Here is an 11,326-nt window from a genome sequence, read left to right on the forward strand (position 1 = left end):
TACAGCCACACCACTGCCTGCCTGCCTGCCTGCCTGCCTGCCTCCGTGTAACACTGGAACCTACCGCACCGGAGCCGCTTATTGCTTGCCAGGGCAAAAAGGTAATGATATGGTTCCGTGTTTCATAAATGGCAACGTGTGGAGCTTCCAGTTTGAGCTGAGCCCAGTCATGACACGCGAGCCTGTCCATGTCCCTGTAAGAGGCTTTAGGTATATAAAGTCAAGTGTCACACCACACACTTTCTGCTGATTTTTTTTTTTTTTCAAACGGCAAGAAATCAGCTCTTGCCAAATGCGTTTATTTGCCTTTTTAAGCATAAAGTAGATGCCAAAGGCTGAAATCAACACACTGCTCACCACCCGGCTCCGCTGGGTTTCCAGTGACAATAATGTGATTTTGGGACATGGTGATGACTCGGTGGAGAGGAATAGGATAGGCTTGTCAGTTGTGTTTCATGTCAAACTTATGTGTGACAGAATAGTGTTACTCAGCTCAAGCAGACATAGCACTATTCCCATTTCCTGGCCATAAATAGAAGAGAATGAGCCACTTTAAGTGTGTGTGTGTGTGTGTGTGTGTGTGTGTGTGTGTTTGTGGACGTGTATGCACACAACACATGCACACTCCTCACTTTCATAATGTAAGCTCAATAAGAAAATTCCTGTCTCTTTGCGCTCATTCACATCTGCATCCAGCCAAAGCTAATTATTCTCCCCATGGTAACCTAGCAGGGTCTTCACATCAAAAAACCAGAAGTGTGCATCAGGCAATCATCCCTGATGAATCTGCCCTTCTCCCTCTGCTAGCCACTCACACTCATCAGCAAGTCTCACTGCTCATTACGGCTCTCTTGCAGACTCAACCTGATAGGCTCACCAATGGCTGCATGTGTACAAGAGTCCATAATGACTTTGGAGCAGTTTGGAAGCACAGAATAGCGCACACCAATCCCTAGTCCTTTGGAGAAAATGACATACACTCATGAACATCTACACACACACACACACAAACCATACTCAGTAGGCAAAATGAAAGGCGAGACTTTGCCTGTTTGGGTTAATTACCATGTAGATTACAGACTATTACTGTGTTTTACACTTGCTTTGGTCCGATTCTCACAACAGTTTCGACGCACAACAATGTAAGCAATTGAATACAAGTCAAAGTGATGACTTGCACAACTGTTACGTTAAGGTTAAAACTCACTAGATGCATTTATTTCACTAAATACATCCACACACACTGTCTGGCGGTTCACGACTCAATACTAAATGCAGTTTACTAAATCAATTTGACATTTTAATCATGTCTCATGTACGTCCAGTGATGTCGTCCGCTGGTGTCGTCTGCTGATGTCGTCCAGGTCTATGGCAGCTTTCAGCAGCGCAACCATAGACTTTGTGCTTCCGTGTGTGTGTGAGTCTTGTGTAAAAACAAATATTTTACAGTGAAATGAGAAAAGGCAAGAAACAAACTGAAGCATTAAGCCGGGAACATTAAACGTGTTTCTTTGCACTTTCAATAAATGGGTTTGGACGTAATGTATGTTGCCTTTGCTGCACTGCGATAGACAATTTATGCCATGTACAATCTCTCTCTTCCCCCTCTCCCTCTCTCTCCCTCTCTCTCCCTCCCCCTCTCCCTCCCTCTGAACCTTGATAAATTCAGATTTCTCTCCGTGTATGTGTGTAGTTAAATATCAGTATATACATGTTTTGTTGGGGGGGGGGGTGACATGACTTGACTGTGAATGTTCCATTTTCAAAATGTTGTAAGGGCAAAAATCCAGTATTAATTATGGATTAGGAATAAACTTAATCTATTTTGTATTATCTGATTTATTTGTACTTGTCGTGCTTCTCGTGCTTCCGCGCAGAAACGTATTTGTAAAAAATGGAGTCTAAGTGATCATAAAAAAGCACAGTAAATGACAGTTTTAAAGTGCAGCGCGTGCTGACGGTGTGTGTGCGTGGTTATTCCTCATTCTGCATACTGCATAGATTTGAATAAATAGAGGAAATAAAAAGTACATAGGAGATTGCATCGGGAGGTAGCGCATTTTGGCCACTCCAATTATGGAGGAGGGCATATTGAGGAAGATGGAGAGAAACGGAAAGGAGGGAGGGGGGGGGGGGGCGCAGGGGGGGGCAGAGTACTCCAGATATGCATAATGCAGATGACATGCATGTCAAACAGAAAAACAAACTGACACTGACAGAACAATAGAACATCCACAGAGCAGCCATCCCCGGTTTTTAACAGTCGTTAGAGCTCCTTTTGTCCATTTCCGTGAGTTCTGATGAACTGCATATTTACTGACTGGTATCACTGTACTAATGTGACAGCATTCAAATGTGGCGTGATGGCAGAAATGGATTATTCATGTTGTGCCTGGTTAGATACACTTCCTGGAGCACATAGTGTGTTTACATGCAGGCTAAACTGCATTTCTGTATCCTGATTAAGACAAAAAAAAAATGCACAGTAAAACATATACATGGATGGATTAACAAGATTCCGTCATTTACCGAGTCTACACAAACGGTTGCTTAATTGGCTTATGAGGAAACACACAACAGGCAAGGAAACCAACCGATGCCACGCGTGTTATGTTCTGCATATTTCAACCTGATTATGGTGTTTATATGCTGTTATTGCCTTAATGAGAGAAAAATCAAGGTTTTGACGTGCGTGTCAATGTACAGAATCAGAGCGTGTGTGTGTGTGTGTGTGTGTGTTTGTGTGTGTTTGACAGTAAATGAGACTCCCTGGGTTACATTTCTTCCTGGATGCCTTAACTGTTTACAATTCACGTTCAGAAAAGTGAAAAAGTGAAAATCCTGAATTGCCTTATTAAATGTTTACAGCTTTGTCATTCATAATAATAAATTTCCCCTTATAAGCTGCAAACCTTCCCTGGCCTGAATGGTAGTAGTTACACCTGGCATTACATTGGTAAAGACACAGTGACCAAAAAGTGTGAAAAAGCTGTACAAGCCTCAGCCGCAAGTCACTTCAAATACTTTCAGCTTTATAGTGTATCCGGTTGTGTGTGTATTTCATCTTAAATAACTTCCTATCACTACCAACTAACTCCTTTGTACATCTGACGTTCCCTGACATCACAGTAAACCTACGCACTGAACCGCAGAGACATTTGCTTGTTCTAAATATACTTCAAAATCCGGACTGTCCTATAAAGGCAGTGAGGGTATTTAATCAAAACGTTTCAAAAATGTGATCCATTTAACTCATTTAACTGATAAAATAGTTCTAAAAACCCTTAAAACCTGGAGCATCTCTGGCTTGATGAATCCGCAACTCCTCTCCTCTCGTCTCTCCTCTCTCGCTGTTCCTTCTCTCACTTTCCTCTCATGTTCTTGTTGAAATCAACAGTAACGCCACCTGAACCTGAAAGCGCCGCATGTACCGCCTGGCACCGTCGGAACTAAAAGCTACAGCACGCCGCAAATAAATGTACAGTAAACAGAAAGCAACAGAAAGCAGAGCATTTCTGCCCGACACTCAATCCGGTACTGCGCGTGTGTGTGTGTGTGTGTTTGTACATACAGACATCAGATGACTCGGTCTTAAAAGCTATTGAGTGACTTCACAACAATCTGGCAACATAAGCTATGATGAGAGAGGAATCCTGAAGCATTAAACTCACTATGTCAATCACTTGTGTTTCTCTGTTCAAATGGATGCTTTACTTAATGTTAAACATGTGAATATGACTGCCTGGAAAGGAAGAGTGTTGTATTGACAGAGAGCGAGGCAAAGCAGCGGGCAGTCAGCCACTCTGTTCTGCTTCACTGCAACATGGGAGGGAGGCCAGCATGGACACACACACACGCACACACGCACACACACACACATACACACAGACGCACAAATACACACAGATGCACAGATACGCGCGTAGACACGCACTCACTCCCTGACACGCGAGCACGGGGAGAGAGAGAGAGAGAGAGAGACACACACACGCACGCACAGTGCAGCAGGTGAGGTGCCAGCACATCACAGCGCTGCCATTTTTCAGTGTCTTGCTCAGGGAGAAGCGCTCTGACATTTTATGAAGCACTCTGCAGAAATCAGCAGCTTGTAATGGCGGCTGGACTGTCACTCCTTCCCTCCGCTCGCACTCCCTCTATCTGCCTTTCCCACACTGCTTTTAAGATAATATCTGCCTCGATTAGCATAATATAATCAATTTACAGAATTGCCTTCTAATTATCAAGACCAATTTCTTCTCCGTTTCTACTTAAGCTCGGGAAATGTCTTAGTGTTTTTAGAAAAGCCACGCTGGGGCTCGATGTACAGCACTCGAGAACAGACTGGAGCATGTTAGTCATCAAGACACAAGTGAGAGAAATGGTGGGAAGTGTGTGAATGGAAAACAAAACAAATACAACCCAGAGATGGTTTGCTGTTATGCTGCTGCCTTTTTATAAATGATAGTTTCCCCTCATTCTGCTAATATGAACCAGCGACGAAGGAAATGAACCGTCACGTTTCTTTTGGATTTACTTCTGACCCTTGGACACACACTTATATTACGGGCTCTGTACAAACGCTTACTGATTAGAACCGCCAGTTAGAAAATGCCCTCTGCGTAGAACCAGGGATTTAAAGCCATGATTAATTCTCTGGCATGTTGTTGTGCCTGACAAGCTCTGTGTTGAGCAATGATTAACAGCTAGTGACTCTACAAACCACTGCTAGCCCCGCTAACACAATGTTTACATTAGCCGGGCCCTTATTGAGGCCATTAAGGCTGTCGCTAAGCTAACAGTTGTCTCCGGAAGCTGGTCGGGCTGCGGCTCTCGGCCATTTGCGATGATGAAAGCGGCGAGTGCTCGGACAACCGCGGTCTGAACTTTCCCCCCGCGGGGCCACAGCGTTTTGGGAAACTTAGGCTCATGTGCCCACAGCAAAATGTGTGATTCAACGTGAAATATGTGGGAAGTGTCAAGGCCAAATCTCTGAGTGTAGGCTGCAGTATAAACCTGAAGCTAAGCCGATTTCATTAATGTGACATTAGCATTTGTAATGAGAAATGGGGGAAAGACCCTTGGGATATCTTGGTGCTGTTATAAAAAGCACACATACACACACACACACACACACACACACACACACAGATAAGCCTCCAAATCAGGCACTGATATACATCCACATTACACAAGGATCACAAACACAGCCAAAGCAAACCAGTGAGCAAATGTTGTACTTGTGTGTAGGTTTTTACGAAAAAAAAAGAAGAAAAAAAGGAAAAAGAAACATCTTGGCTTAGTCTCTGCAAACTAACACTGACAGTTAGTGAGTCTGTTCAACCTTTACTGATGATCTGAGCAGGAAATTCCAGACAAATACAGCCTGGCGTTCACTCCCACGCTGCAGCCCCCAGACAGGAGGAAGGAGGGGAAGACCGTGTCGAGAGCAAAACCTTCAACCATCTCCTCGCACGTTTCGGAGCCCGCTGCTGCAGGTCTGAGCCGCCACTTCCCTGTTGGGGGGGGGGGTTCTGTGATGTACCCGTGACGACGGCGTGTTTCTCCCCACAAAACCAATCACTTAAATGAAACTGGCCTGTTAGACACACACACTAGACCCCTTTTTAATCTTGGTGGCGGTCCTGGCAAGCATCAACATGTTTATTTGTTGAGTAAGTGACTGTGAGGTTTTCATTAAGTCAATATTGTGTTGCACATGTCCAAATTGAGCGAAGTCGCTTTAGGGCCTGGCCAGTGGCCTTGTTTGATTAGTTTAACTGTCATGTGCACGGGCCAGTGGTGGTAAAAGCTCTGCTCTGCTGAAGATAAAGCTGATTGACTTCTTGAGTTTAAAGACAAAGTGAGATCATTTGCAGTAATGGCAGTCGGGAAAGAATCTATTCTTCACGTCACTTTCACACTGTGTTATGTGTCACAAGTGCTATGTGCCAGACTTTCATATGATTTCAAGCATATTCACCGCTTCTACCGAGAGATTGTGTTGTCATGTGTTGGCTGGTTTGTGGGTGTTTTAGCATATTTTGGTCCCGTTACTTCAAAAGCTCCATTAAATTGTGTGATAAACTATTTATAGGTATAATATGGATAGAACTTGAACATTCATCAAAGAGAGATGATAAACATTGCAAGGCGGACATCATTTTGATGCAATCCCAAAGAGCAAAGGAAGACGCTAACTAGCTGCGCTGTGGGTAACTCCGTGTTACTAATGAGCCCGCAAAGCGTCCGCTCCTGAACGTCCCCTGAGCCGCGGCGTAGCTTAGCTGGAGCGGTTAGCTCAGCCTAGATAGCAACGTGGCGTCTGCCGGTCGATCGGCGAGGTTCCAATTCAGGTGCTGGGCGAGACTAACGTGCGTCTGCAGGTGGCAACTGGGCGGAAACGCCAAAGTTAGATTGCACAACAAAACAACTCACGGGCTCAAACGAGCTCAAATTCCATCCGGCGCTTTGGTTCATTGTGTGTTTTGTGAGGAAGCAACCTGATTCTTGCGACACAGATGAATTACCCTGCATCTTTCCACTGCTGCATAACAAGCCATCAAAGTTTTAGACATCATTTTGGTGGTCAAAACACATCACTGCGTCTTTAATTAATTAAATCAATTAAATGAAATCAATCAAATTAAACACACGACAGAAATAACTTATATTTCTATGTATATTTATTCTATCTCACCCTATTATTCTCTATTATCTATATATATATTAAGGAAATGTCATATAACAGGAATAGGAAACAGCTTTTTCTTTTAAATAGAATACAAAAGAAAAATAGAAATACATAATGTAACAATGTAAACAATACTGGGTCCTCGACTAATAATATAAATAACTATAAATATGTTTTGGATGAGGTGCAGGCCATTTCCGTGGCCGTCACCCATCTCTGCGTCCACTCATCCAGCCGCTGTTGTATCAAGCTTCCACTTCCCGCATCAGCCACACTGTTAGCTCTCACCCAACATCTGATCCCCACTCTCATCCGAAACACAACGTAAGCTATATGTAAAACAACTCTAGGCAAAGCAAACGTGAGGTAATCAAAGTAGACAAGCATAGCATAGCCGCATACTTTACCAGCAAACGTGCGTCTGCTGTGCGACACGGGGGGAGCCGGAGTGAACCCCCGACCTTAAAAGAGACACGGACATCTTGAATATGAGCCATTCTTTTTTTTTATGTTTTCTGCTTCATCAAAGGCAAAAATGGATTCACTTTATGTCATATTTTTTTTAAAAACCTTATAAAACATGGAGCGGTGGCAAAACAAGCATCTCAGCAGTTTCACCACTTCCTCTCTACTGCTAAAAACAACAGGACAACGCAGAATCACAGAGTTTCATTTGATAAAAATAAGCACCGAGTGAAGTTTCAGTTGAGTTTCTCACACACACTCGCTCCCTCTCTCATGCTCTTTGCTCTCTCTCTGTCCCTCTTATCTCCTCTCTTCCACTGGAGGCTTGGGATAGGGGTAGTCAGTTACATAAACGTCGTTTAAACGTCAATAACATTCAACCAAACCCCCCCAGTCTGCTGATAGAGACGCCTGTTCCACAAAGCAGATCGGTGTCAGAACCACAGTCCATCCAGATCGGAACAGATGACATGAAGCTGGGGTGAAGAATGCACTTTGACCAGTTCAAAACAACCACAAACACACAAGAGTGCTGCCTGAGAGGGAAGAGACAGTTGATAAACTTTTAACACATATGATGACAAAGGCCACAACAAGAAAGGTGTACATCAAACAACAACCACAAACCAACCAACGAAGAGCCCGTGGGCTTAATTACAATGATAACACAAGCAGCAAACGTGTGAAATCGACACAGACACACACACACAAGACTTTGTAAATATAGTGAAATCTTCGGGCGGTGTTTCCGAGATCTATGACTACAAATGATGTCGACAAGATTGAGGCGCAAAAATGACTCCAGAGACGTGAGGCGTTGAGTGGTTTGCTGGCAACACTCACACACACGCAGCAACGGTGGCATGAAAGTGGCCTAAAGACGCCGGGCTGAAAATGGCCTTTATCCAGATTTACAAGGCTACAAACTAATCACATGGAAAGATTTCGTTACGCCGAAGCTTGTAAATGCCCCAATAAAATCTGTTAGTGAAGGATTAGTGTTTGTCGCTGCTCGGGACGGAAGGAGGAAATTCTTCTGCGCTCGTTACGCAACTGTCCAAAATCCTTGCGGTGGGCAAATATGTAACTAGAGGAAAAGACAATTTTACCTGTTTCCAAAGGTTTAGGTGATAAATCAAAGCAAAATGAGGATCGAGCATGCATCAGGGATGATTATCAATCAGTCAATCGTCAATAACTGCTGCTAACTATGAACTCCAGTTAGCCAAGCCCTTAAAACATTGTGAATATAGCTGTTACTCTATAATAGTGTGTGTGTGTGTGTGTGTGTGTGTGTGTGTGTGTGTGTGTGAGAGAGAGGATTAACATATTTCTAAGATCCAGCCACACATTTCTGCAGACATTTACATTCAATTCAATTAAACTACAAATTTAGATCCAGATTTATAAAGCTTTGTTCATGGGGAAGACAACCCCTAGACTTTAGCAGCATTAGCAGTTAACATATCAACAGCAGTGACCTTTAAGTCCATTTATATATATAAAAAAAAAGACACGCAGGCAAACTGTTGTCGCAGCAACTCAGGTTTGTGTGATGGAAGCAAACATTTACCAGTGAGGGAAAAAGCAACACGAGTTCGCGCATGACAGCATCGACAGCAGGCAGAGGCAGACGATCACAACATGTGACGGAAAGATTTGTTACAGGAAACAGAACTAAAACAAATGCTGATGTTCACTGTCTAATCTCTCCGCACAATCTTGAGAGCCGACCTCAAGCCAGCCGTGGTGTCATTCTTAGCCTAAGAGAGTGTGTGTGTGTGCGTGTGTGTGTGTGTGTGTGTCAGTGTGAGGTGGGAAGCAATGAGAAAAAGAGTCCCTACTACGAATGTCACGGTTTAAAATAGAGTTCACAGTGATTTCCTGCGTGACTTTTCTGCGTGTGATAAAATATGACACATTTACCTTTAATGAATGTCATAACTTCACTCCATCATTTTGCTCAAATCGTTTTGTACCGTTCAAGCCAGGGCAGTATATAACCCTCCCTCTGCCCCTGGGGACAAATGTAGAAGACCTTTTAAACGTCCAGCTGTGCCTTCAAAGGAGTGTGTCACAGCAGCGTAGGGGTCCCTTTGAAATGCAGGAGTGAATATCTACAAAATACACCTCCTTTGCTTCCTCATGACACGGCCACATTTCCTGTGGCGCCACATTTCCCCCTCTGTGATTTGATATAACAGGACAAAATATTACACCTTTCCCTGACTGTCTCAGTCCCAACCACCGCCGCTGCCACACTCACACGCAAGTAGATACACATGTGACCATAAATGCACACACAGCACACACACGCACACACACACACACACACACACACAGATAGCTTCTCTGTGACGAGACAGAGTGCTGGCGTTGTGTCACACTATCTTTTCTTGTGAAACTATATCCACTGGCCCAACCTCTGCATCCTAACACTTCCTTATAGTTCAACCAATCCCAAAGCTGGACATGAGCTCCCCCTTTGTTACCTGATATGATTTAAGGAGGAGCTACAAAGGGAACAGAATAATAGGCCGGGGCTGTGTTGCGTGCGTGTGTATGTATGTTTGCGTTTGGCAGTGTGCGTGCGTGTCTGCGCCTATGTCACGTCCAGTGGATTCCTGGTGTGGTGAGGCTGAAACCAAAGCTGCCCGGGCCTGTTGTTGATAGCCGTGTCTCACCCACTCACTGCCCCAGAGGGAGTCAGGACCAAGACCACTGCTCAGGGTCTGTCTGTTCACACACATGAAACACAGGCTTGGATTACACAGGGCTCAAATATGACTCATCCAAAAGAGGGTGGGGAGGGGTGGGGGATCTCTCTGTTGTTTTGTAGCGCCACACACACACACACACACGCACACGCACACACACACACGCTGCCCACACTGATAGCTGTATCACAGACACAGAGAGGAGACCTTGTGGTTCCACACACCTGCCAAAGACAGATGTTAAGAATAAATCAGAGAGAAGCTTCCAGTGAAGTGACGCTTCACACAGCCGTAACTCCACTAACTTACTACACAGTACACTAACCAGAGAGCAAACAGCTGCACATGACAACACACACCAGTGATGAAAGTAACAACAGCCTGCGTGCACCTGACACGCATACAGAAAGACTAATAGTGAGGTATTTTTCACTCGGGCTCTTGTTGTGCCTCCGTTGCCGTGTAACCAGCTCCCATCCTCTGGAGCCGGAGCTTTTTAAGCGCAATTGTTCTGGAGGAAGCAGAAATCCTCAGACGAGAGACAAACAAGTCACAACAAGGCTGAAAGCAGCGTGGGCGGTTTGGAGGGGAAGCTCTCTCTTCCGCTGCTGACTGGGTGAATTTCACCATTTCTTCAATTACATATAGAACATCTGGGTTATGAATTCACCACTCCGGGATCGACACCTTCACAACCCTTTACGCAAAGGTGTTTGTACAACAGCTAGAAAACAAATAAAGCTATTTTAGGGGACTGCAACCGCCAAGAAGACTGAGCACGCTGTATATGCCAACATGGCATTGTCCTACATTCTGTCAGTCAGTGTGGCACACTTCCTGGTTTCAGAAAACATGTGTCAGAAAAAGGAAATTCAGATGCATCCACACATGATGCCAGCATAGCTTATGTCAGCGCTGGCAGCCATTTTTATGGGCATCTTTGTCACTTGTGTTTTTAAGCCTTTGTCATCTAACAGGCTGGGGGAGGCAAACGAGTGAGAGCAAGTGCTGCGCCTGTGTGTGCCTGTGTGTGCCTGTGTGTGCCTGTGTGTGCGTGTGTGTGTGTCATAAACAGACACCCTTCACGCTTTGTGGCCCAGAAACAGGATAAAATAGTGAGTTAAACAGCAGCGCCCTGACATTATCTCGCCTCTCTGCTGTCCTGGAATGCCAGCCTGCTGTGAAACTCAGAATGTGACGTCTTGTCATGCGATGTAATGTGTGTGTGCGTGTGTGTGTGTGTGTGTGTGTGTGTGTGTGTGTGTGTGTGTGTGTGTGTGTGTGGTTGTGTGTGTGTGTGTGTGTGTGTGTGTGTGTGTGTGTCTGTTTGTGCATGTTTGCATACGCCCACACGTGCTAAGAAATGAAGCGTTAGTGTGGGTGTTTTGCTTTGTCTGCCTGTACTGAAGGGGTGAGCAGATGACTTTTAAAACATCTGCAAATAATTAAGACC

General features: G+C 44.6%; 1 protein-coding gene across 17 annotated transcripts in view; it reads right to left on the reverse strand.

Moving 5' to 3' along the window:
• The window catches only part of baz2ba (bromodomain adjacent to zinc finger domain, 2Ba), a 65,041-nt gene that overhangs the window by 33,277 nt on the left and 20,438 nt on the right, over nucleotides 1-11,326 (reverse strand). Inside the window, exon 1 of one of the 17 annotated variants that reach the window (XM_076155347.1) lies at nucleotides 7,099-7,113. The exons of the other annotated variants lie outside the window; for them this stretch is intronic. The gene's annotated coding sequence lies outside the window, so the exon portion shown is untranslated. Of the gene's footprint in view, nucleotides 1-7,098; nucleotides 7,114-11,326 lie in introns of those variants that run through there. 17 annotated transcript variants of the gene reach the window in all.

This window comes from Genypterus blacodes, unplaced genomic scaffold, assembly GCF_046128005.1.
Source record: "Genypterus blacodes isolate CSIRO-AG114 ecotype Tasmania unplaced genomic scaffold, CSIRO-AGI_Gbla_v1 ptg000067l_1, whole genome shotgun sequence".
In the NCBI taxonomy this organism is placed as follows: domain Eukaryota; kingdom Metazoa; phylum Chordata; class Actinopteri; order Ophidiiformes; family Ophidiidae; genus Genypterus; species Genypterus blacodes.